The sequence below is a fragment of the Leuresthes tenuis genome, unplaced genomic scaffold, assembly GCF_036924035.1.
Source record: "Leuresthes tenuis unplaced genomic scaffold, fLeuTen1.0.hap1 SCAF_15, whole genome shotgun sequence".
Classification (NCBI taxonomy): domain Eukaryota; kingdom Metazoa; phylum Chordata; class Actinopteri; order Atheriniformes; family Atherinopsidae; genus Leuresthes; species Leuresthes tenuis.
In genome coordinates this window covers 21694719-21718277 of record NW_027325369.1, presented here as the reverse complement: position 1 = coordinate 21718277, position 23559 = coordinate 21694719, and positions in this window count along the sequence as shown.

Below are 23559 nucleotides of genomic sequence, written 5' to 3'. Positions count from 1 at the left end.
GGTAATTATCGGGGAGAGGAGCGCCCGCAGCAGCGCGCCATCTGCTAGGGGAGATGGCTCAATGAGGTATGAGCACGAGCGGCACTCCGTCGGGCCACTGCCTGCCTCTGACATGAGGGCTCGCATCTGCTACCGAGGAGCCGGGCCGCCCAACACAGCCTGCCTGCCTGGCCGAGAGAGGGGGCTGACAGGAGGGAGGAGAGCAGCCAAGAGCCCCCCCTGACCCCCTCCACCCCCACCACCACCCACAGCCATCACTACCACCACTGCCCTGCCAAAGGCACACTTGACAAACAGTACAGCCCACTCACAAGTTTTCATACAGATCTCATCAAGTTGTTGGATTTCTGTAAACGATGCCTCTAGGATCCAGTTCTCGCTGAGGAATCAATCCATCATTGTTATGTCAGTGTCAGTGAATGTTGGAACAGGCAAACGAGGTGAGATTTGGTGAACAAATGCATCATACAGTTTGCATTTGTGGCAGTGGATGGCAGGGCTCAGTGTGCTTGTTACCGCGGTTTGTTTCTGACTCATTTGTGAAGCACAGCTTTCTGAGACTGGTCGGTTGTGGGAGCCTGGCTCCATATCACACAGCCTCCTCACACACCTGGCAGGTGTATGTGTGTGTGTGTGTGTCTTACTCAATCTCGATGCAGCTCTCCTTTTTGCAGCTCAGTATGGTTAGTCTGTCTGTGTTTCTGTTATTACACTCTGCCCACAAACATGGTTACATGCTTTTAGATCCTTACACTAACATCCTATTAACTGTGAACTCTGAGCATAACTCACTGAGCTCGCAAGGCTAAACACTGAAAAGGACAACTTTGATACACACACCTCAAAAGCACAATGGGGTTGTGAGGTGGGGAAACAAAGTTCTCCTTATTTCTTGACTTTATGTAGAAAGAATCTTCCGATGCTTATTTACATTGGTTGTTGAAGCGTAGCGGGCAGTTTTTTCATAATAACATTTTTTTTTTTTTTACCAAAATCAGCTCTACCAAGGAGCTGCAACAATTTGTTTGCAAAGACAAAGTACGCTGATACATTTGTTTTACATGGACTTTGCATTTGAATTTTTACTGTTGATCACTTCAAAGTTTCCTTGACTTTTTCAGCAGAAAGGTATCTTATTGGATTTTTCTCACATTCCAGTCTCTCTTATACTGGCTTTGAAATGAAATTCAAAGCCAGTATATCTGCAGCTCCCATTTTTTCCACAGCCAAAAATCATCTTCAGTTCAACCTATTTTAAAAATGCTTTAATGAATTTTACCGCACTTAGCTTAGAGTGGCTAACAATCACCCACTGATTAGAAACCCACTCTTCAGTTGTACGATTGCGGTTTATCAGACCCATTTCCTGCCATACAAAGTAAAGCAATCTCTGTAACTCACAAACTTTAATTTTACCACCTCCTGTTTCAGTTCTTCAACAGCTGTCAAGTCTCTGACAAGTTGTTGTGGAAGTTGTTTTTACCTCCGTGGATCAATGTTTTCATACTGCCCCGGTGGCTCTTGCATCACTTATTACCACTTGAGAATCACTCTAAAGGAGAGGAAGAGCAAAGATGGTAGTGGAGGTAGAGAGAGAGAGAGGTAGAGAGGGGAAAGGGAGGGGTAGAGAGGCTGAAGCAGGCAGAGGCACATCTCTTCATTGCAGGATTTTATCTGACTGTTTGGACAGATTGGTAGAATTCAAAATGCAGCAGGGGCCTGTGATGTGGCAATAAAGCGTTTGCCTTTGATCCCGCCTCACTATTTTTTTTTCTCCCCTGCACATGTGCACGTCAAAATCAATTAGATCAACTCTGAGAAGGCGAGGCAGCTGCGCATCCGCACAACAAACCTTTGCATCACCTCAGTTTACCAACAATCTGGTTATTATTCTCATTGTCAACTCACTGCTGCAAACTCCAGCACTGCCGTCGCCTGCATACACAACAAACTTCAAGGTGTATGAAAGATGAATTGGTACACAAATAGAATATCCATCTTAGCAGACAGAAACACATGCTTACATCCTAGCCGCAGCTGTCAATTACCTACGAAAAAAGAAAAAAAAACATCTTTGATAAGGAAAATTTGAATCTTCCCCCCTCCCTGCTCTTGGAGTGGCTTTTTCAGATGTCATAGCACTTATGAGAAATTTGTGACAGCATCAACAGCCTCTATTCCCCATTCAGCAGCATTAACTCTGTGCCATGTGTCTAACAAACGGAGGCCATTCTGGAGCCCTTAATGACAAGGCTGCTCCGCTCCTCTCCTCTCCCCCTCGCTCTTTTCAAATTGCTCTCTAAATGAAGTACAGCTGTGTGGACCAGGTGCTGCCATCCCCCTTTCAGAAAGAACAGGAAATTATGAAATCCCCAAATCCTTCACAAATGGCGGGCAGGAGGGAAGGTTGGAGAACGTCAGCTCGGCTTGGTCTGTAGATACTTCTATCTTTCATTCGCGCTGCTCTTGAAGCTCTCTCCATCCACCGTTCCGACCCTGAACCTGTCACTTAGGAGTGTCAGGGCCCACAACAGAGGCGCTGACAAATTTATTCAGTCAGGCAGGATTCTGGCAGTTTGATATGAAAAAGAGACAAAAAGAAATAAAAAACTGTGTGGATTTGAAAAGATGTTAGGTTGCTATTACCGAAAAGATATTCATGTGTGTGTGCTTTTGAGGTTTCTCTTGACCAAACCTTTAACATTTTTATCAAGCCAGTAAATACTATTTAAAGATTTTCTGCAACAACAAAACTCTGTCAGGTTTTCCCCTTCCCTAAAATGAAGGTTTTACTTAAAACACACAGTGGCAAACAGAATCCATCTAATATTCAAAGCCCTGTGTTTGTACTCTGTGTTCTCAACAACAGAAAGAGCACAACTGCTGAAGTAGGCCTCCTGCTCAGGAGACTGTCAATGTGCAGCTGTCAATGTCTCCATAAAGCCCCATATCCATAATAGACAAAGCCCTCATCAAGCCTCAGCTTCATCTGGCCTCCCAGATGCCCCATCACCAGGGGCAAATCCCATCCAGGACTGAGCGACGCACCATGCAGCCAGATGTGAGCTGGCAACATGGCCGTGGGGTCAACACATGGCAAAGGTAGACCCAATAAATGAATTATACTCTGATTATCATAAATGTGGCATCTGAGAATGGTGCTTGTGTTGTTTGGAAAGAGGAATGGAGTGACATACTCTAGCAGCTGCAGCACTGCCTCTAAAACCGAACAGCGATGCATACAAGCGTAACATAACCTCCAAATACACGGCGCGTATTTCATGGAGTTAATGCGATATGTGCAACATATAAGACTCAAGCCTTTGTGCAGCATTTTTGGTATTCATTTACATAAAAGTCAAACTTCATGCAAGAAAAAATTACTGGGGGTAACATGATAGAGCCAAAACATATTTAGGATTCTTACAATGATTCCATGCCATATGCCCTGTATTTGTACATAATTCCACAATGTTCTAGGTCGCTCCCTCAAACATATTCTGTTTCGTCACATGCCAAAAAGACCTTTTTCCCCCACATCCCTCCTTTCCTCGGTTTGACACGTCTGCATGCGGTATCTGGCTGCCCTGGCTCCCTGTCTTCCCCTTTAATATGCCATGCCAACTTCAGAGGACCCAGGTGTATGAGTCCGTTATCAATTCCACTAACAAGCGTGCTTACTGGGATCACAGGACGCGTTGTGGCTTGCTTTTAAGTCCCCGTCTGTAGCCAAGGCTGACCTGAATTGGAGACATGCGGCCCCCTGCTGATAGCAGCCAACCTCTGATGGGCAGTCCCTCTCCCAGATTTGGCCAGCACTCCGCCTGGGAAGGAGGAGGGGAGAGAGGAAGAACTCTTTGAAATGCTGGAGTTCCATGAAGAATTGAGAAGCAGGACAGAATCAAAGGCTTCTGATATAGGAAACGAAGGGGGGAAAAAAATAGACTCAAGACGTGGAGATGAGGAAAAAAGGAGGATCAGAAAAAAACCACGTACATGAAGTCGATGATACATCCTATGTGAACAAAGACCTCACTGGCCAGCGCAAAAAAACTTCTTAATCTCTTTGTTGTAGAGACCTTCACGCAAAGTCAGTTTATAGAGAAGAACCCTGTAGCTCTGTAGCATAGCACAGCGACATCTCACTCATACAGCTCTACAGCTTCATTGTAGATTTCATACACTACATTTTGTAATCATAGACTAAAGATTGAAATATTATTTTCTTATTTTCTTATTTTGCACACTGTTAAATGAACAACAGCATAGGTCCATGTGTGATAAAAAGAAAATGTGTTAGGAATGGCTCTCTCATTCAGCTCTCTCTGCTTGTATAGGTGGTGATGGTGGCAGCTGAAGGCCATTATGTCCAGGTGGCCTAGAGGATGCAGGGGCTTTACTGAGAGCTATACACACACAAACACACACACATGCATACACAGAAAGCTTCACAGCTGCTAGGGCCTGCTGCATGTCAATTAGAACGACAGAGGATGTACAGGGACACATGGACATTCATGCAGCACATGTATAATGCATGACAGGTTGGACAGACCAGCAGTAGATTGAATCCACCAGAAGTGGTGCATTAAAAATATATATATTTCAGACAGCATCACACACCTGAGGTTCACACCGGGTGTGAGATTTTTGAGCATCATCTGTGTGTGTCTTGAGCTACCCCTCATTTATGTTGCCAGGAAAATGAGATGTGTGTGTCGTGATTTATTGAAACGTGCAAACTATAAATGGAAAGATGTCATACATAAGATAAACAAAAGCAAAGTCAGTCGAATTCTCATAAGCTTGAAAGGTAATGTTTGGTACGAGCACCTTTATTCTACAACACAGTCGGAGCAAAACAATTTAAAGCTCCTCTTTTGATTGTTGGCTGCCTTTTTGTTTCTTTCTCTGCCAAGATGATCACACACTGTTACAATAATGTTGAGGTCTGGGCACAGGGAGGGTTCATCACTCCATGAGACCTGTTGCCACTGATTTTCAGCCCAGTTCTTATGTCATTTGGCATACCTTAGTCTTTTCTCCCTGTTTCCCTTCCTTAATAATTGCCTCTTGACAGCCACCCATCTTTAGAGACTATTTCTGATACAGTAGGCTGGAGTCTCTCCCTCCGTCCTGGCATGCTCATGTCGCACTGTTGTATCGAGGTGGTTGAGTCCTCGCAGGCCAAAGTTTCACGATTTAACAATGTTTGCATCTTATTCTACAATTGTAACGTGATTGAAGTATTTAATATCTGCAGTATACTTTTGTGATTTCACATTTAAGCAGATTTCTTTTGGTTGAAACAACCTCTCTTTGATCCTTTTCCTGGTTAATTTAAGAAAAGTGCTCATATGGCATCGAGGTGAACAGCTGTGTATCTTATTTACTGTTGAACATATATTCTGTGGCTTACATATTTAGATTATCTACTAGTATTTTTTGTTTCAGATGCGATGCAAAGCTTATCCTCCACACGCACAAAAAAAAATTTTAAGGTCAAAGCAAGTCAGAAGCTATCTGCAGGAGCCAGCACATTATGCTGATTACTCTTATGAAAATTGCATGTAGTGGGGTGAAGGGTCACCGAAGCTTAATTCTGTTTGCATGTTTTGTTTCACACCAGCCAAGCTGTGGGTGTCTGTGTGTGAGGCACTGTTTGCTATTGGCTTTGACAGCACACAGTGTAATTGGCTCACTAAGGTGATTCAGTAATCGCCTGAGTGACACCCTCTCTGGTAAATTTTGACATCGGAGGTGGATGAGGATACAGTAGGTTTCAAGTGCCAAAGGAGCTAACCTTGTAGGAAAATCAAATTTATAGCAGGGAAATATGGTGGAGACCCACTTCATCCTGCGTATTTGCATCATGTAATGAAAAGGGACAAGGAATAGTGACATTTTTTTTATTGTGCTCTTAACCCCACTGACCCGAACCATTGAATTATCCTTGTCCTTGACTGTATTTCTAATGGTCACCAAATTTCATCATCTATCCACCTTCACCCTGTTCTTTCTTTTCTTCCAGTTTTGACCTTCTCTTCATTGTCACCTGCTTTCTGCTCTCTTCTCACACTTTTTCTTTCCCTGCAGTTTACTTCTGAATCGTCACCACCGCTGACCTTCTCGACTTCCTTCTACAACCAGTCTCCTCCCCCTCATCCACCTCTTTAACTTCTTTTTTCCCTTTTTTCCCCTCCTTTTGCTCCTGGCGTCCCTCATGGAGAGGAGGAGCAGCCAACAGTGTTCTATTCCTCAGGACTGTCCTCCTCATGCAGAACACAGATGGTTATTATGGAGCTGCACATAAATTGATTATGTTGGAAATTAACTGTTGCTGTCAAAGGCAGCCGCCAACCTGTCCCAGTGTGTCCCTGTGCCCGCTGATGCATAGGATCCAGCTGATGGGCCAGATGTTTGCACAGTGCGCTGCTCCTTTTAAGGTCAGCACAAAAGTGATATGGGGGCTCTCTGATCTGTACGTCTTTGTACTTTCAGCTGATGCCCTCTTGCCTCTTGATATTTCAGTGATAAAAGATGTTTTTTGAAAACATGAATTGGATAACTGTGATGTTTCTCATGACGATGTGTTGCATGTCATCTCTGCAAACCTAGTACTAGAGTGACTTATGTCATATTTCTGGACTGACTATCTTTTCATTATGAGAAATCCTTTTTAATTTACCGGATTTTTGACAGTTCTTTCAAGAGTTGCAGCCCTCTCTCAGTGACATTTAATCTTTAACAGGGGCTGAAGTAGGCCTAACATTTGTGCCAAAAGACCATGTAGTTTTCTCAACATACTGGCTTGCCAAGAGCCTCCAAACGCTCTTCCTAAGTTGGATGGTCTTCCAGCAGCTCATTACAAGTTGGTGTGGATAAGCATGATGGTGACTCCTGGCTGTGGCCTCGGGGGACAGTTAGCACAATGCCAAACGCAGCAGAAAGTCAGGTCTTAGGAGTGTTTCTACATAGTTTTGTAGGCCTGACCTTGATTCCAGGCCCACTCCTGCATGTTTCCGTATGCATGGCAGAGTATGCTAGGCTGCCAAAGTCTGAGCCAAACAGGGAAGAGAAGCCCCCTGTGATTCACACACACCAACCAACAGACACATGAGTAAACACAAGCGCAAACATGGGCCAAATCCCATCACGAAGGTTAACATGCATTGGAAAAAAAAAAGCTAAATAAGTTGTTTTATTTCAGACCAAAAGCATAGAACATAGAAATGTGGCTAATTTCTTTCTTTCTTTATTTTACTTGGAGTGAAGGCATAAACATCTCACACAGTGCCTTGAGATGACATTTGTTGTGATTTAGCGCTATATGAATAAAACTGAAATGAACTGTGGATTCAGACCTGATTTCTTTCTTTCTACTAGTTTACACTAAATATGCGTTGATAAACTTTTTTTTTCTCAAAAGTGTTCAGACCCTTACTGCAGTACTTCTTAAAACCTCAATTTGGCAGCGGCAGTTACACCTTTGAACCTTGGATGAGACTCCAGAATGTATGCAAGCCTTGACATCAAGTAACTTTGAGCCTGATAAGTTATACTTGCCGAGAAGCCAAACATACTTGATGAAGAAACTGAGGGACAATTAAAAGAAAAACAAAACAAAATGGGGATTTGGCCATATATAACCGGTCACTTATAAAAGATACCCTGGCTGTCCGATACAGTAGATTGACAAAACTCAAAAAATTACAGATGTGTAAAAGATGAGGGGCCTTTTTTACTTTCCTTTTCTCTTTTCACTTTACCAGTCAATCTACAGTTAATCAAACATATGACCAAAATTAAATGACAAGCATGAACTTGTAAAGTTACTGTAACTGGTGACAGAACAGAAATGAAATGACATTAAACTTTAATATCGCATGCATCTGTTCTTTCTTGTTATCGAGACATATTACAGGAAACTTTCTGTCTCAGTCCTAATTTTAGGTTCTTTGCCCTGCAGAGTTTAGGAATGTTTAATTCAAGAATGTACTTTTTAACACTGCCACACTATCATACAGTAAACTTCACAATCATAATTCAACTGATAAGCCCCAATATAAGTTGATAACTACATTTTTCAAAAATTTCACATCTGCTTTCTTCTAGAACTCCTGATAAGTCGTGAAGATCATTGTGTATCATAGCAAGTGAATTCTGTAGTCGTGTCTTGCTGCTTTTTTGTCCATTTTTATCTAGTTTTATTGGCTTTTTTGGTCTAAAAGAATATGAAATTTGTTAACTTGTTGTACCACAGAAATAGTTGTCAACAGTCAAAGGTTTTTTGGGCGCTGAATGAATGAGGAAACTGAGGTCAGATTGAAGTATGCCTTTAAATCAGAGCAATGAAACAATCTGCTTAACAGAGGTTTTGCGCTAAGGCACAAATAAAACCCTGTAGAATTTTAGGTGAATAGAGCTGAAGTACTTCTTCGTGTTTCTATTGCCGACAGCCTAGAAGACACCCTGATCATGACAAAAAAAACACAAAATCAAATCTTCTCACTTTGGACTTTCCACAGCAGTTACACTTCAAGTGAAAAAGAAACAATCCCCAAGCCCCATAAAAGTGTGTAACATGGACATATTTTGAAGTAATGCAGCTGAATTGGATTTCCTGGTTTTGTTTAAAGCTCAACGTGCTCGTGCTGATGATCGGGCGAGTACTGATGGGGTGGAGCGGTGCACTTCAGCTGAATTAATTTACCCAATGTACCCTAAACCTTAGACCTTGGAGGAAATGCAAGAGACTCAGGGCTGAAATGATCTTTTAGCTCCTGGAAAAAAGTTGTGCTGCAAAGGTTCTGTACAGTGTGAATTGTACAATTTACAAGAAAAAGTTTTGATTTGGCTATATATATATATATATAAATTTCGTCTGAATTGAAAGGGCCACTTTAAAACCTTTTCTAGTAAGAGTCGTTGTCTGCTTTTAGCAGCTTGTAGACTGAATAAAGCCTTTTTGTGGTCAGTAAACTACGTTAACTGAATTCTGTCTCAGGCCAGAGAGGCATAGTGACATGAATATGAATGTCAGCAGGTGATAAACGGAGTGGATTTCTGGGACGTGTGACTGTTTGCGACACATACCCCTCACACCCCAGATGTAAGCGAGATGGGGAGGCTGCCACTCAGCTTGACGGCATCTGAGCAGTGAGCAGCAGTAATTGGCTATAACAGCCTGACTGTATGGAAACGACTCTCACAGAAAAGAAACACACTCACACAGAAAGGGGATATACAGCACAGACAGACAGCTACTGTATACTTTGCAAGTGCGTTACAGCATAGCTCACTGCACCTGAGTAAATACTTAGAGCAGAGATTAAGGAAATTCCTCATACATGCCTCAGCAACACAGAAAACTATCATGATTCCCCCTTCTGCAGGTAATAAATGTCGACTTTCGTGTCTCACACACAATCTTTTTTTCTTTGTTTTGACAAAACTGTTTATTGTTTGGAAAAACACGTGGAGTTTTACTTTTTTTTCCATTTTTACTTTATTTCTAAATTCTACAAACTACATACTTTTTTTGTGATTAGTATTTTGTAAACAGTGGTACTGTCAGTTCTGGATGGTTTGGCACACAACATACAGGTAGATATGGCCTCCTTAGCAGAGGACTAATTGAATATTAATGCAATTTTTTAAATATATGAACAAGTTTATCTTCTCTATAATATATTTGTGAGTCTTGTATATTAGCTATACTATGCTATATTAGCCATTATGCAAAATAAGAAAATACCAAAGGGCACAAATTCAGAATTTCAGGGCTGAAGGATTTGTCCTCAATATGGGAAAAGGCTGGAATATCCTGGGCTGATTGAAGTTCAGAGGTTGCCATGTACGTGCACACGGTTGTGCATACTCTTATACACATCTGCGGGAGTGTGTGTCCTCATGTATGTGTGTGTACGGAAGTGGTTGGAGATATTTTCCAATCACTGCTCTGCCGGTTTCTCATTGTTCTGCGAAGCTGTTTGCTACTCTGCGCGATTAACAGTATTATCTGTACCAAGCCCAGTCAGCCAGCCAGTTCTTGGACCATTGTGTTCCTGTCAGGGGTGAGTGCTCTCAGCGCTGTGTGTCACGCCTGCCCCCTCTCCCCCGGCAGAAGGGACAGGCTTGGCTAAGCCCAGGTGGAACGTGCTGGCATTTGGGCACCATCCGCTGCAGGAGGGAAGGGGTAGATGGGAGGGGGGATTTGGGAGAGAAGTGGCCTACACAGCAGGCGAGAGGTGGAGAGCGGGTCCATTTGCCCAGCCAGAGCCCCAGTTCAGGGGTGAGGAGGATGAGGAGGGGTGGGTTGGGAGGTCCCTAAGGGGCCACCTTCATGTGCCCTGCGCATCAGGCTCCATCTGGTCACTCTGCTGAGAGGACAGCATCTGTGACAAGTCCACTTTTAGAAGTCGCCTCACAGTTTTTAGTTCACTCACCCACGTCTACACTATCTTTTAACCCCAACATGTCATGATTTTTTTCTGCACATAGTAAAGCCCAGAGAAGATAATAGTGTACCATTTCACAGCTGTGGAGTATAACTGTAGAACACTCACAGTGCTTTACTATATTTGCATCCCTCATACTTTGATTAACGATGAAAAGATATCATGCACTGATTTATCGACTACCCAATAACAGCTCAACATGATCGAACATCAACATCAAAATCAGGTCTACATGTGGAGTTCCTTTGCTGCAATTACAGTATCTGCAAACAATAGCATAGATATTTTTTACATTGTGGTATTGCCTTTTTAAAAGACTTGCATGCAGTGTTGAACATTTTCAGATGTAATAATAGATTCCCCAAACCTGTAAATTCCCCAAAACAGTAGTATTACCTTAAAGCAACATCAGAAAAGTTCATGAACTTTAAAACTATGTGCTTCTGACTCATTTTGGAAAAACATTGACTTTTGTTATTCTCGGGCCTGAAACTACGCTGAGATACCACAGTTCAGAACTTTGGTTTCCAGCCCTGCACCACATTGTTTTGCTTTATGGTCAGTTGACATTTTTGTGGGCTTTTGATGGTGTCTTTGTGGCTCCTTCAACATGACAACAAATGAATGTGCATGGCTGTACATGAGTAGGGCTCAAACAGAAAATTGTTTTTATGACAGAGGTGTCACATCCCACAACTGTAGGTAGAGCCAAAGAGTCAAAAAATATAAAAAGCCAAATTGTCTAGTGTTACTATATATATACTATATATATGTTTGTTATCTATATATGGATAAAAAAAAGATATTTTGCTAATAACCTTAATTTTTGGCTTGGTCGTTTCATTCATGGCTTGACAACTGATGATGAATCAACAAATACTCATAATTTAGCTAATTTTGTGTCTTATTTGATTTGACGATGTTGTCTCCTCTGATGTAAATGTCATATTAGCATACCACTGACAACCTACTGAAGTGAAACTCTCCATCTCTGTTTCTCCATCTTTCTGGCTTCCGCCCTTCCTCCCAGGCTCTCTCAGCACCGACCCCTCTGGCCTCTCCTTTGATGAACTCATGAATTCATTGCCCTGGTTCGCGGGCCCTTCTCTTCCTCTCGTGCTCTTTACCCCTCTTCCCTATGCTGTATAATTGACTCAGCTGCAGCCTTTGTGATATAATAGCTAGTTTACCTGGCAGAATGACATTTCACAGGCTCTGAGCCACCATAAAGCTAATTGTTCTAGGGCGAGAGGCAGAGAGCAGTGTGTGTGTGTGCAGCTGATGATAAGAGGAAAGCGGTCGCTCCATTTGTGCTGCATAGGCCAACAGAGGGTTAGAAGTGACATTTATCTCACTAAGCCTCAGACCCAGCCATGGCCTGATGGAGTCTCTCTCTTTGCTTCTCTTTTTCTCACAATTTTTTTTATCTCCTCTACTTTAGATAGACCTTATGTGGTTTTATTTTTATTTTTTCTTAAATGTTGCAAATCTGTATTCAAATACTTGGTATATTTCTCCTTAAGACAAGCTGTCACCCTGCAAAATAACGATAGTCTGTCATCAGGCTCAGTGGTTCAATTTGTCCAGCATTCAACATAATGTAGAGGGAAAAGCATAAATATACAAGTATGTAAATGGAATGGGAAGGCAGGTGGTTTCTAGCAATGCAATCTGAAGTGTTGCTTCTGGTTGCTCAGTGCTGTTTGCCCTGTCCATCTGTCATTTCTAAAATGAATGTATGGTATGAGTCCATTTGTTCTAGCAAATGTCAGGTACCAAATAAGGAACTGCTGTTTTATCAAAATATAGCAAAGCACAGATACAATAAAGTCCTGCTTGTCTGTTTTTCAAATTTAAATGTCATCCGAGGGAGTTTTAGAGGCTAAACAAGCCTATGTACTGAAACTGACAAACTTTGATTATTTTTCCCTTTAATATAAGAAGAGTTCATTACCAAATTATTTTTAGTATAAAGTTTATTTGACAGGGAAAATACATTCTGTTCTTACAAACATTATATAATACAACCATTACAAGTAGTGTGGAGGACTTCTAGTCATGGCTTATTTGCAGACGTTTTCCCTGTTTATGCTTTTAAGGAACACATTCTAAAACAAGAACAAAATTATTAAGAATAAAACAATGACACAACCACACATACAACAACATAGCCACAAATGTCACTGCTGGATGTGGTTGCAGGTGCAGAAATCCCAGTCTTGACCAGTCACAGGCATCACTGATGCGCAGAGGTCAGTTCAAACAGTACTCCTCAACACATTAAGTTACTCTACATGTTGATTTTCTCAGGAAAGTCTAATGCAGTGCACTAAGTGTCACTCAGTAATGGTTTGTAAGTCAGAGTATTTTTTGGTGAGTGTTCAATGAGCCTTTCACTTGGAAGTATTGCTGATGTCTTAGTCTTGTATTTCTTTATGATTCTGAATGTGGTTTATAGCAATAGTTCATAGCATAATGGTTCATAGGAGTTGACATAACTCTGCCAGTCATTCCACTGAATAAGACTCTATATATACAGTATGACAACACACTCAAAGGGCAGAAACCTGTCACTAACATGCTTTGTATCGATTCTGTCTGACACTTAGATAGGTCGGTCTAGAGTTTCAACTGGGAGAGAGTATGAGATGGGGGGCACAAATATATAGAGAGGAGAGAACTCCCAGAGGGAGAGCAGCTGCTCAGGAGTGCAAGAAGATACATTTCATAATAACCACATATTGCTATTGATTTGAAGTTTGAATGGAGGCATTGATTTGATTGAACAGTCATTACATCGCAGCCCTCGACAACTCTAATGTGATCACACTAAAAGCATGCCTAATGTTGTTTAGCCAGGAATTCTCTTTGCTCCGTGCATGCTGAAGAATACACTACTTTAAAGCCGGAGTTCAACAATCTTTAATTATTTGCTGCCTTTATGAGTCAGATGAGAAGATTCATATCACACTCGTGTGTTGGCATTAAACATGGTATTACAGCTGAGATGCTTATCTTAGCTTTGCATAAATTGTAGAGTTGGCTTTGTTTGAGGTAAGAAAATATGTTCACTAATTAACACGTGTTATTTCTCTGTGCCTGGAGAAGTAACTTGCTGTCGCTATTAGATTGCAAGCAAGCAGCTGAGACACAGGGAAGTCACTGCACTTGGCCTGCTGACAAAGATGTACATCAATGTAAATAATAAATATATATATATATTTATGCTGATGAGCATTTGGCCTGCCAGCTAGAAGTCCCTCCTTGTTTCCAGCATTTATTTTAAGCCATCATTGTCACCCTCCCTGCTTTCCATAATGAGCATCAGTGTCGTGTCAATCTTCTCATCAGCGTAAGAAAGCAAACCATTTCTTTTGATTACTTGCACAGAGCAGGAAATGTTTCTGATGGAAAGGCTGTGTTCTGTTATTGTAATATGGGAACACATTTGCTGACCAGGGCATTAAAAAAAAACAAATAAGGGAAATAAAATGTGACAGAAAGGGAAAGAAGAAAAACAACAGAAAACATCCTTTCACTCAGATTGATATATGATATATTGCATCCATGCCGGCAGGTTTTGAGGAGGCTTGTCCGCCTGCCTCTGTGTTGAACAGACTGTGGGATGTCACTGTAGCGTCACTAGGTTTCTTCTCCTCTGTTCCTGTCAAAAAACCCACAGGCCCACCCATCCAAGATGGCCTCTCTGCTTCCCACTTAGAGAAATAGATGGAGTGTTTAAGTGTTTTTGTCGAGTCAAATGGCACCAGGCAGATGACTGCATGCCATTACCATAATTTATCCTGATGCAGGCTGTCAGGGTGTATGATCAGCAGGTCTGTTTGCTGCCCTGTGGACCTTCAGGCAGCTTATAGACAGGTGTAACAAACCCCAGTCGCACTGTGAAGCTCGGTTGAGATTCAAGTCGTTGTTATAGTTTGACAAAGTTTTGCTGTCTAGCACAGCTTGTCACCAGTAAAGTTAGCTTCACTTTCTCTTCTCTTGTGACAGCTGAGGGGTGCTGAGTGGCACTTGTCCTTCAGTGTGTCTGTCTGTCCATCCCCACCTGTCTCTATCTGCCAAAGCTTTCAGGGCTGCCCGCACAAATCTGTCAGGCAGATGGGGGGCCGGCTTTTACATGTCACTTGAGGGACGCCCAAGCAACACAATCTGGGGCCCACAATGCAGTGTGTTTGAACCCTGTGAAACCCAAATGGAGAATCAATGCAGCGCCATGCACAGCACAGATTCTCTGAAGAATCCCTCCATATCTGCCTGTCTGTGTCTACCTTCTGCTGGGTTCCTTTAGAAGAACTCTACATCTTTTATTTATCCCTTGAAATAAGGCTGGACCCTGGCGAGAGCATAGGCTGCACACACAGACACTCAAACAGATATACACACACATACACACACTCACACGCACACACACAAATGGGTCTCCTTCTGTTACTGAAAAGTCGGCAATTATGGAGAGAGAGGGGAGGGACAGTTGGGATTTGCATATGTCGTTGAGAGAAGAAACTACATCTCCCACAAGGCCCGGCGGTGGAAATGAACCAGCTGTCCATGGTTTGTAGATCAGATCCCATCCTCTTGATTACGAAATCACAGAATAATAAGGACCAAAAAGTTGTGGGCCGCGCTGTTTGTTCCTCCTTTGTTGTTCCCTAGAACAGAAGTTATTTTGCTTCCGCTGCCTCCGAGCTGTTCGCCATGTGCCAATGTTTGGTGCACTGTGCTCCACTTGTTCTCCTTCTCACACAGAAAATCATAAGGCTTCAGCCCTGCCCCTCCAAAGCTGTCATGTGAACTCCCGCCTTTTGTTTAATTTACATTTTGAGGCACAGCCCATCAATTCCCCCTCTTCCTGCTGCCCCCTGCCAAAACCACCACCCCACCACACCAACTGGCTTCATCCAAAATGCTGAGTTCAAACTAATTAGTGACATTTGGCCATTTGTGAAACTTTTTCCTCTCCAAGCTCCACTTCTGTTAGGGCATGGTCATGGTTTGTGGCGAACTGGGGTATTTTTCCATCAGTATGAAAATATTCGATTGTATAAATGTAGCAAAAAGCCTTTTTCTGATTAGAAATCTGATGCACATTCCAATACGAGTTTCCACTGACTATTCAGGTGTAAACAAAGGATAGCAAAGGCATAAAATTCCATTATCTCAATTTCCATTTTTCCAAAACTTAAAAAAATGAGCGATGAGCTATGAAACAATGACTGTGTTTGTGTGCGTAATCATGTGCTTTTCAGCAAATGCAAGGGTTTGCTATTATCACAAGAGACATATGTCTCACTGATTAACAGTAGCTCTCACTATGCAGGCAAACATCTGCGGGGACAAAAATAGGTAGATTATGTGTTAAAATGATGATGAAAAAGACTGATGACTTGAATTACACAAACAAGCAGTAGATTTTTGTAGCAATAGAAGTGCAGAACGTGGGACTGGAGCTGAAACACAGTGATACGAAAAGTCACAGGTGTATTGACTTTTAAGCAAGCCTAGGTAGGTGTTTCTCTACATCCAGCTGTTATACTGCCATACAGCTATTTTATACAACCTCAATTCCAAAAAGGTTGGGGCAATATTAATATGTAACTAAAAACCAATATTCTTTTCACAATTGAACATGAAAAACAACAGCTGTTGAAGTTGACACATTTCAACTATCTCATGAAAAAAATGTTGGCTCATCTTGAATTTGATGGCAGGCACATGTTTACAACTGTGTTGCATCTTATTTTCTTTTAACAACAGTCCATAAATGAGGAGACCAGTTGCTGAAATGTTGTTCCATTCTTGTATAATATCTGCTCAACATCCTGGGTTGTCTTGGTCTTATTTTGTTTCATAATGCACCTGTTTTCAGTTGGTGAAAGGTCAGGACTGCAGGCAGGCCTGTCCAGCACCTAGACTCTTGTACTATGAAGCCATGTTGTTGTCATAGATGCAGTTTTTGGTTTACCACTGTTTTGCTGGAATATGTAAAGCCCCGTCTTAAAAATGGGACCATATGTTCCTCTCAGCATTGATGCAGCTTTTCCAGATGTGTAAGTTGCCAGTTCCAAAGACAATAATGCACCCGCATGCCATCAGAAATGCAGGCTTTTCAGCTGCGTGCTAAAGAAGATTGAGGGTTCCTCTCTTATTTAGTCCATGATTTCCAAAAGGAATTTCGATCTGTCTGACTACGGAACAGTTTTACACTTTGCACCAGCCCATTTTCAATGAGCTTTTATCCAGGGAAGACGGTGGCGTTTGTCGATGTTCACATGTGGCATGATGGAGCTTTAACCTGTGGTGAACTGTGTTCACAGACAGTGATTTCTGGAAGTGTTCCTGAGCCCATGCAATGATTTCCATGACAGAATCACAACTGTCTTTAATGCACTGCTGTCTGAGGGCCTGAAGATCAAGGCATTCAATATCGATTTTTGGGCGTGTCCCTTGAGTACAGATATATCTCCAAATTCTCAGAATCTGATGACATTATGTACTGTAGATGATAGAATACTATATCTAGTTTTTAAAAATGTATGTTGAGGAATATATACATTACATATATATGTATGTGTGTGTGTGTATTGCTGCCATATATATTGTTTATATGCTGTGGTGAAGTCTTTGTTGATATATATATATATAGGGCCTATCCCCTTAATTTGCTCTTCTGTTTCCATTGTAATGTACATGTAAGATCTTACCAGACTCAGGGGGTTGAAGTATAATTTTCTGATAATTTTGTGACATTTTTTTATTGTTTGTCAATTCCAAGAGTCCTACTGTTGTGAAGTCATGAATATAAATTTAGATAAACAATAGATCAGCAGTGGAGAGCACAGCAATTGTTATGTTGTTGATGATGGTGTTGTTTGAGTGAGCAGCATCGTGCTGCTCCTCAGCTTGCTTCTGATGGGCTGCTGGTTTTTTGAATAGATAAGAATGAATGTTGGGCTGCTCCCCGTTTGCATGCCTCAGCCCTCCCTCTCTCCCCCTGTATTTCATGTTTGTATTGTTAAGAATAAATCATACATATCAACATAATAGTTGCAACACAAAAACTGAATATTATAATAGAAGAGGCCAGGAAAAAACTGTCCATAAGAAGACTAAGGCTTCTTCAGATACGATAAATACGTAGATTAAACATATTTGCCATATTAGCTTAAAAGAAAATTATTTCTGCTGTATATATGTTTTTTATGCTGGCCGTAAATAGTTAGAAGAATTTGGTAATATAACGGTTTCTTTGAAATGGAAGTTGTGTGAAGTACTTAGTAGTCAGTGTATGCAGTGCTCTCAGTTTGGAGAAGGCTTCTGATCAAGAATTTATAGCGAGAGAATCTGTTACTCAGACAGTGCTCAGAAAGACAAATTCTTAACCATTTGAAGCGACTACAAAATTAAAAAAAATATTTCTTCTTCTTTCCCTGTTAGAGCTCAACCACCCCAATTCTCTGGAGGTAAAAAAAGTACTTCCTGTAACCCCCCCCCCCCCGAAAAAAAGAAGGAAAGAAAAAATTTGTTATGCCTTTAAATGCAGCCTTAAAGGGACATGCAGCTGCACATGTTTACTAGTTATCTGCTGTCAAACTCAGCATGTGAAAGCAATTGTATTATTTATGATGGGATGTTTTTCTGATTTGAAAAAAGCCCTAATTTTGTTCCAATTCTCCAGAGCAGTGATAAAATGGCATTAACAGGCTGGTTGGAACAAATTTTGTGAAATGTTTTAATGACAATATGAGGTAATTTTCTCTCTCAGACCTGTTAGACTCATATGCTTAAAAAAAATCAGATCAGACCCTGCACTGGTTGCATATTATATATGTATATTGCGACATATCGATATATTGTTGTCTGTTTACTACTTCCTTACTTCTTAACTTCAAATTCAACTTCAACTCTATGCATATAGCACTTTTCAAACAGAAACACTACACAAAGTGCTTTCCAGAGCTGAAGCAAAGCTCTCTTATTTGAAGGTCCCTTCTTGCTCAAGGCCAAGTTTTCTTTTCGCCCAGAATCTCATTTCAAAGGGTCATCAATAAGGCCATCCTAATGGATTTGAACAATTCGGATACCTCTCCCAATGCAGATATCTCTGCACACAACTGGTCTCCATGGACACCGACCAAGGTGAACTCACTTCTCCTAGACAGGCACACAAAAGCTTGCTAAGCCTCTTCAAAAGCCCACTTGGAAAAAAAACTACAAAAGACAGAATCACTATACCCCCAAAATGCAATCCTCATGGTCAAACATGGTAATTTTTTGTGGCCAGTTGACAAAAGAGCATCATGATAAGAGAACTACATTTGGATTCTCAAGGAAAACATCTGGTAGCCTGCAGAAAGATTTGGCCTTGATCTCTATCCATTTTTACACCAACAGATCTAACTAAAATGGCCAGCAAATCATTAACACTTAACAATATAAACATTTTGGGTTTGAGGGCTTCAAATCTCAAAGACTCAGTTGATTGACATTGTAGATGGACATCGTAGATGAACAGGAGACATGCGAAAAGGTAGTGAGCATTTATTGTTTTTCTACTGATTGCCTCCACTGACTGTAAATAAGGATATTGCATTGGATTTTTTTTTTTTTAATTTAAATTAAAGTGCATGTCTTAAATCTGTTTCTTTAGCTATTTCAGTAGAAGGTGCAGTCCTGAATGACTGATAGCTGTATATGTCAAAAGTATGCTCTAAAATGGCTGCATAGGTGACATTTCAAGCACATTTCAGCATGTTGTAGCTGCCGTATCATTTTTAATTTTTTTTACACGTTATGAAATTCTTCGTCGTTATAATGGAAGTCATCGAGTTGCAGATTTTCCTGTCGGAATATCCTCCTGAGGCGATCGGACTCCATGTGACAGAAGTCAGGACATAAAACTGTTGTGTCTGTCTGGTTGTATCACACCTGATGATTCACATTATCACAACACCCTTTTCCCCGCCTGACTGGAAGAGTTACATCTTGTCCCAAACTGTGTGCTTCTTTGACCCTTGCCAACAGAGGTGCATAAAACTTGTATGCTACTGTGAGTTTTGATTTGAGTATAGACCTACCGTGTTAGTTTCTTATAGAACTTTTAAAGCATTTTTTCATCTTCAAAAAAGGTGGCTGTGAGGCTGGAAGTTTCTGCCAAACTTTCTGGTACCGCTGTGTTGTCGTATAGACTCTGGGTGTGAGGGGAGCGCTTGAAAATGAGCAAACAGCAGAACGTGGTGAGGAATGGAGCGATGCAGGTGAGGAGAGGGGAAGCAAAACGCTGACGACGTTCATATGGAACCAAAAGGAGAGTGCAGCCTGGCAGTCACTCAAATCCTGCACCTGCACCTTTCTAAAACAAGCTCTCCGGTGTACTTCTCTGGCTCCTTCTCTTTTTGTTCAGCTCGTTTCTCTCTTTTTCCTCCTCCCCTTCTCTCTTCCTTTTCCATGTGCTGAGGCTTGGGGCGTTGTCATTTTCGGCATGTTTTCTCTACACTGTGCACTCTGTGCATGTGTTAATTGCGGCCATCCTTGGGGAAAGGCAGAACGACGAGGAGGACCTGTTTGAGAGCAGCCGTGCCAGGTTCTCTGGTACGACTCAGCGTGGAGCTACAGACACCTGGTCTGCCTGAAGGGCAAGAGGAAGGTAGACTTGCTTTTTCTCTTCTTCCTCCTTCTGCCCTCCCTTTGCTTTTTATATTCGACCTCTCTCTCTCTTTCTTTCTCTCACTTTCACACATACTCTCTCTGTCTCTGCTCTCCTCGAGCTTGGAGAAAACAGCTGCTGTACAGCCTGTGCACAGGCATCCCACCTTACCAGCCCAACCTATCCCATCAATCATGGCACACTACTTACTGCTGCTTGTATGGATGCAAATCTGCTAGAAAGAAATATGGAACTTTGTGGGTCAGTAACTTTGAAACAATTTTTCTAGAACACCCAAGGCCATGGTACTGGCTTAAAATGCTTCTGAAGTTACACCAGTAGCAGAGACTGACCATCCTCAGAAAGTTAGCCATTCAACCAAGACCGTCAACGTTCAATTTTGTAATTAAAAAAAAAAAAGGAACACCATAGCCATCTCTCCACCTTTTCATTAAACTGGCACTTTCTGTTGCACAGACAGACCTATGACATACTTGGACCTCAGCTACCACCGGAGTTCCAGAATTAGGGGGCCAAGGGGCGATTAGCTCCATGTTTTTGTTCTTTTTTTCCCAATATGAGTGTCTTATTAAATATGTTCCATTAACCTTTTCCTTTCTTTAACATCCTTTTCATGAGAAAGGACCAAATAACTTTTACATCACAACACAGCACTTTTAAAGATATTCTGAGTTATTTCAATGCATTTGAAGTTTTTCCACATCTGTCCAGTTGTTCAGATTAAATAGCAACAACCAGGATGCCTACAGTTTGTTGGCACGAGCTCAACTCATAGTGCGCTTACATCTCAACTGCAAGTTTTTTTCAGTTGAACTGTGGTACGGGTGACCAGAAACTAGTATTTAGCTATTCAATTTTGTGGACATGCTTTGAGAGAGAAATAGCTGAAAACTGACACCTTGCTGCTGTTACAGAAAAGACCAGAGTCGAGAGAAGAGTTAATGAGGCAATGAAAGTGTTCAAAGTTATGTGTAATGGTTGTAATTTTCTTTTTAATTTATCACCCAAAGCATACGTAAGTGAAAACTTGTTTTTAATAAACCTCTCGTCATAATTGACTACTGTCTATGCTGCTGCTGCTCAGCTGTGCTCATTGCTGACTCTAAGTATAAGACATCTTGTTGCTTTCTGTTGCCATATTGCAGTCAATAAGAGTTTGTTCACTAAACCATGAACTTAAGTGAATTTGATAAGTAGTTTTGTTTTTTGCTTAATATCTAATGTATCAGTATCAGTATCAGGTCTTTTGTTTTTTTTTATCCTTATCCATTCCTGTCAATTCACTAGATTTTACAGCAGCAGCAACAGATCGTCTGCCAATCTGAAGGTCGCTGATTTGATCCCCTGCTTCCTCAGACCACATATCATGGTGTCCTTAGGCAAGACCCATGTCTCCACAGATTTGTTCATCAGTGTGTGAGTATGTATGATTGAGAAAAAAGCACTGCATAGCCCATAATATTGTATAAATTGAGAAGTGCTGTATGAGTGTGTGTGAATGTTGCTCAGTGTTGAGGCATAATGAGACTAGAAGGCAGAGAATTTTCTCTCTGAATTGTGTGTTCCCTTTATGCCGAATGTGCCTCACATAGTCGATTATATATCAACAGTTTAGGAAATTCAAAGTTTTTTACTTTTACAAAATTCCTTGATATCTATAGGTTTATGATAATACGTCGTTTAGTCCAGTTCTACTTGAGAAATACATCTTTCATCCATGCCTGCATTACATCTAGAAAAAGAAACGTATCATGGCATCCTATGTGAAAGCAGCTTAATAAGGTTTTTTCAATTGGGGACATACTAACGCTCAGATACAAGCCTCAATAGTTAACTCTCAAGAATGTCAGAGCTGCTAGTTTCCAGAGAGCTGCTAGTTTCCAGAGAGCTGTTAGCTCTCAGCTGCCGCAGGAAGCAAGCTTCTGGCTACTTACAATGGTCTCCTGGGTGCTGCTAGCCCTGTTAGCTACTGTTAGCTTTTTCTACCTCTGGGAGTGTCATGCTTACTCAAGAAGCCAAATGAATTATAGAAGGTAGTCAAGTGAAAGTATAAGAATAGCAGTGTTTCACTTTTTGTTGCTTTCAACAATAAAGGAGCTCCCATTTCTTGAATAGCCCACAAGCTCTGAGTTAGCTCTGAGAACTAGCCCAGCTCCCAGAGCTAGCAGAAACTTCAGGTTCCTGGAGCTGCCAGCTTTAGGAACTCCTGGAATGCTCCCAGAGCCAGTGCGACTCCTAGTTCTGTTTATGAGCTCCCAGATTGTTGACAGCAATAGAAATTTACATTACCATTCTGATACTTCCACTTGCATATGGCCATGTATAATTCTTTCTGCTTCTTGAGAATCCCACTCTGGGCCGAATGGCCCAAATATTGGTAGGCCTATTGTAAGGTAACCAGACGTCCCCAATTTCTGGGGACAGTCCCCGTTTTGAGTGACCTGTCCCCATTTTACGATTTTTACACTGAATGGGGGGAAAATGCACGCAGACTCTAAGTAACGCCAGTTATTACGGTAGCCATTTAACGCATCGCCAGAGAAGACGTCATATGGGCACAGCATATGACAACAACAACAACAATCTGGAGGCGGCAAAAAGGAAAGAAAAGGAGATCAGCGCCGCAATAAATGGAATGTTGTGTATTAACTTATTTATTTTGTGTGAACTGGCAGTAGACTTGGCTGTGAGTGCGCGCGTGTGTGTGAGAAGTGATGTAACATTAAAGTAACTATGATTGCTTTTCTGAATTGAAGACCTAACTAGTTATAAAAGTCAGTGAACGTTAACATTATGACACTGTTTTCATATCTGTCATTGGTGAAGCTGTAACGTTAACATTAGCATGAGAATACCAGGTGATGACATGTTTTTCTCATGTTCTCTTCTGCTCTTATTCTACCCAGCCTCCTGGGGTGGAGGTGGATGAATGAGGAGATAACTAATGCCACAATTTTTTTTTTATTTCCACCTTTTGTGTAATAAAAGCTGGTTAACATACATGAAAAAGTACTTGCCTCTGTTTTTTATTTCATACTGATGATATTTCATGATTTTTCACCACGGCAATGAAAATGTCCCCGATTTTCATTTCAGAAATCTGGTCACCTTATTGTAACCTATAATACGTTTTAAATAAACACTTTGGGCAGTTAAATGTGGATGAGAACTAGTCAACCTGAAATTTTATCAGGTGTCCCTGAAATTGTAAAATTTGGCTGTTTTAAAATAGAAATTAGATTAATGTTAAGCTACATCTACGTAGACTTGGTTTAACAGTTAATCTGGTAACTGTTAACCTAGGTTACTTAACCAAAGTCCTTTCCAAATTTCACAGGCTGCTGCATATAAATCAGCAGCGCTGTGTTGTGAACAATGAAGCTATAATCTGCATATAGTTTACAGCACTGTTTA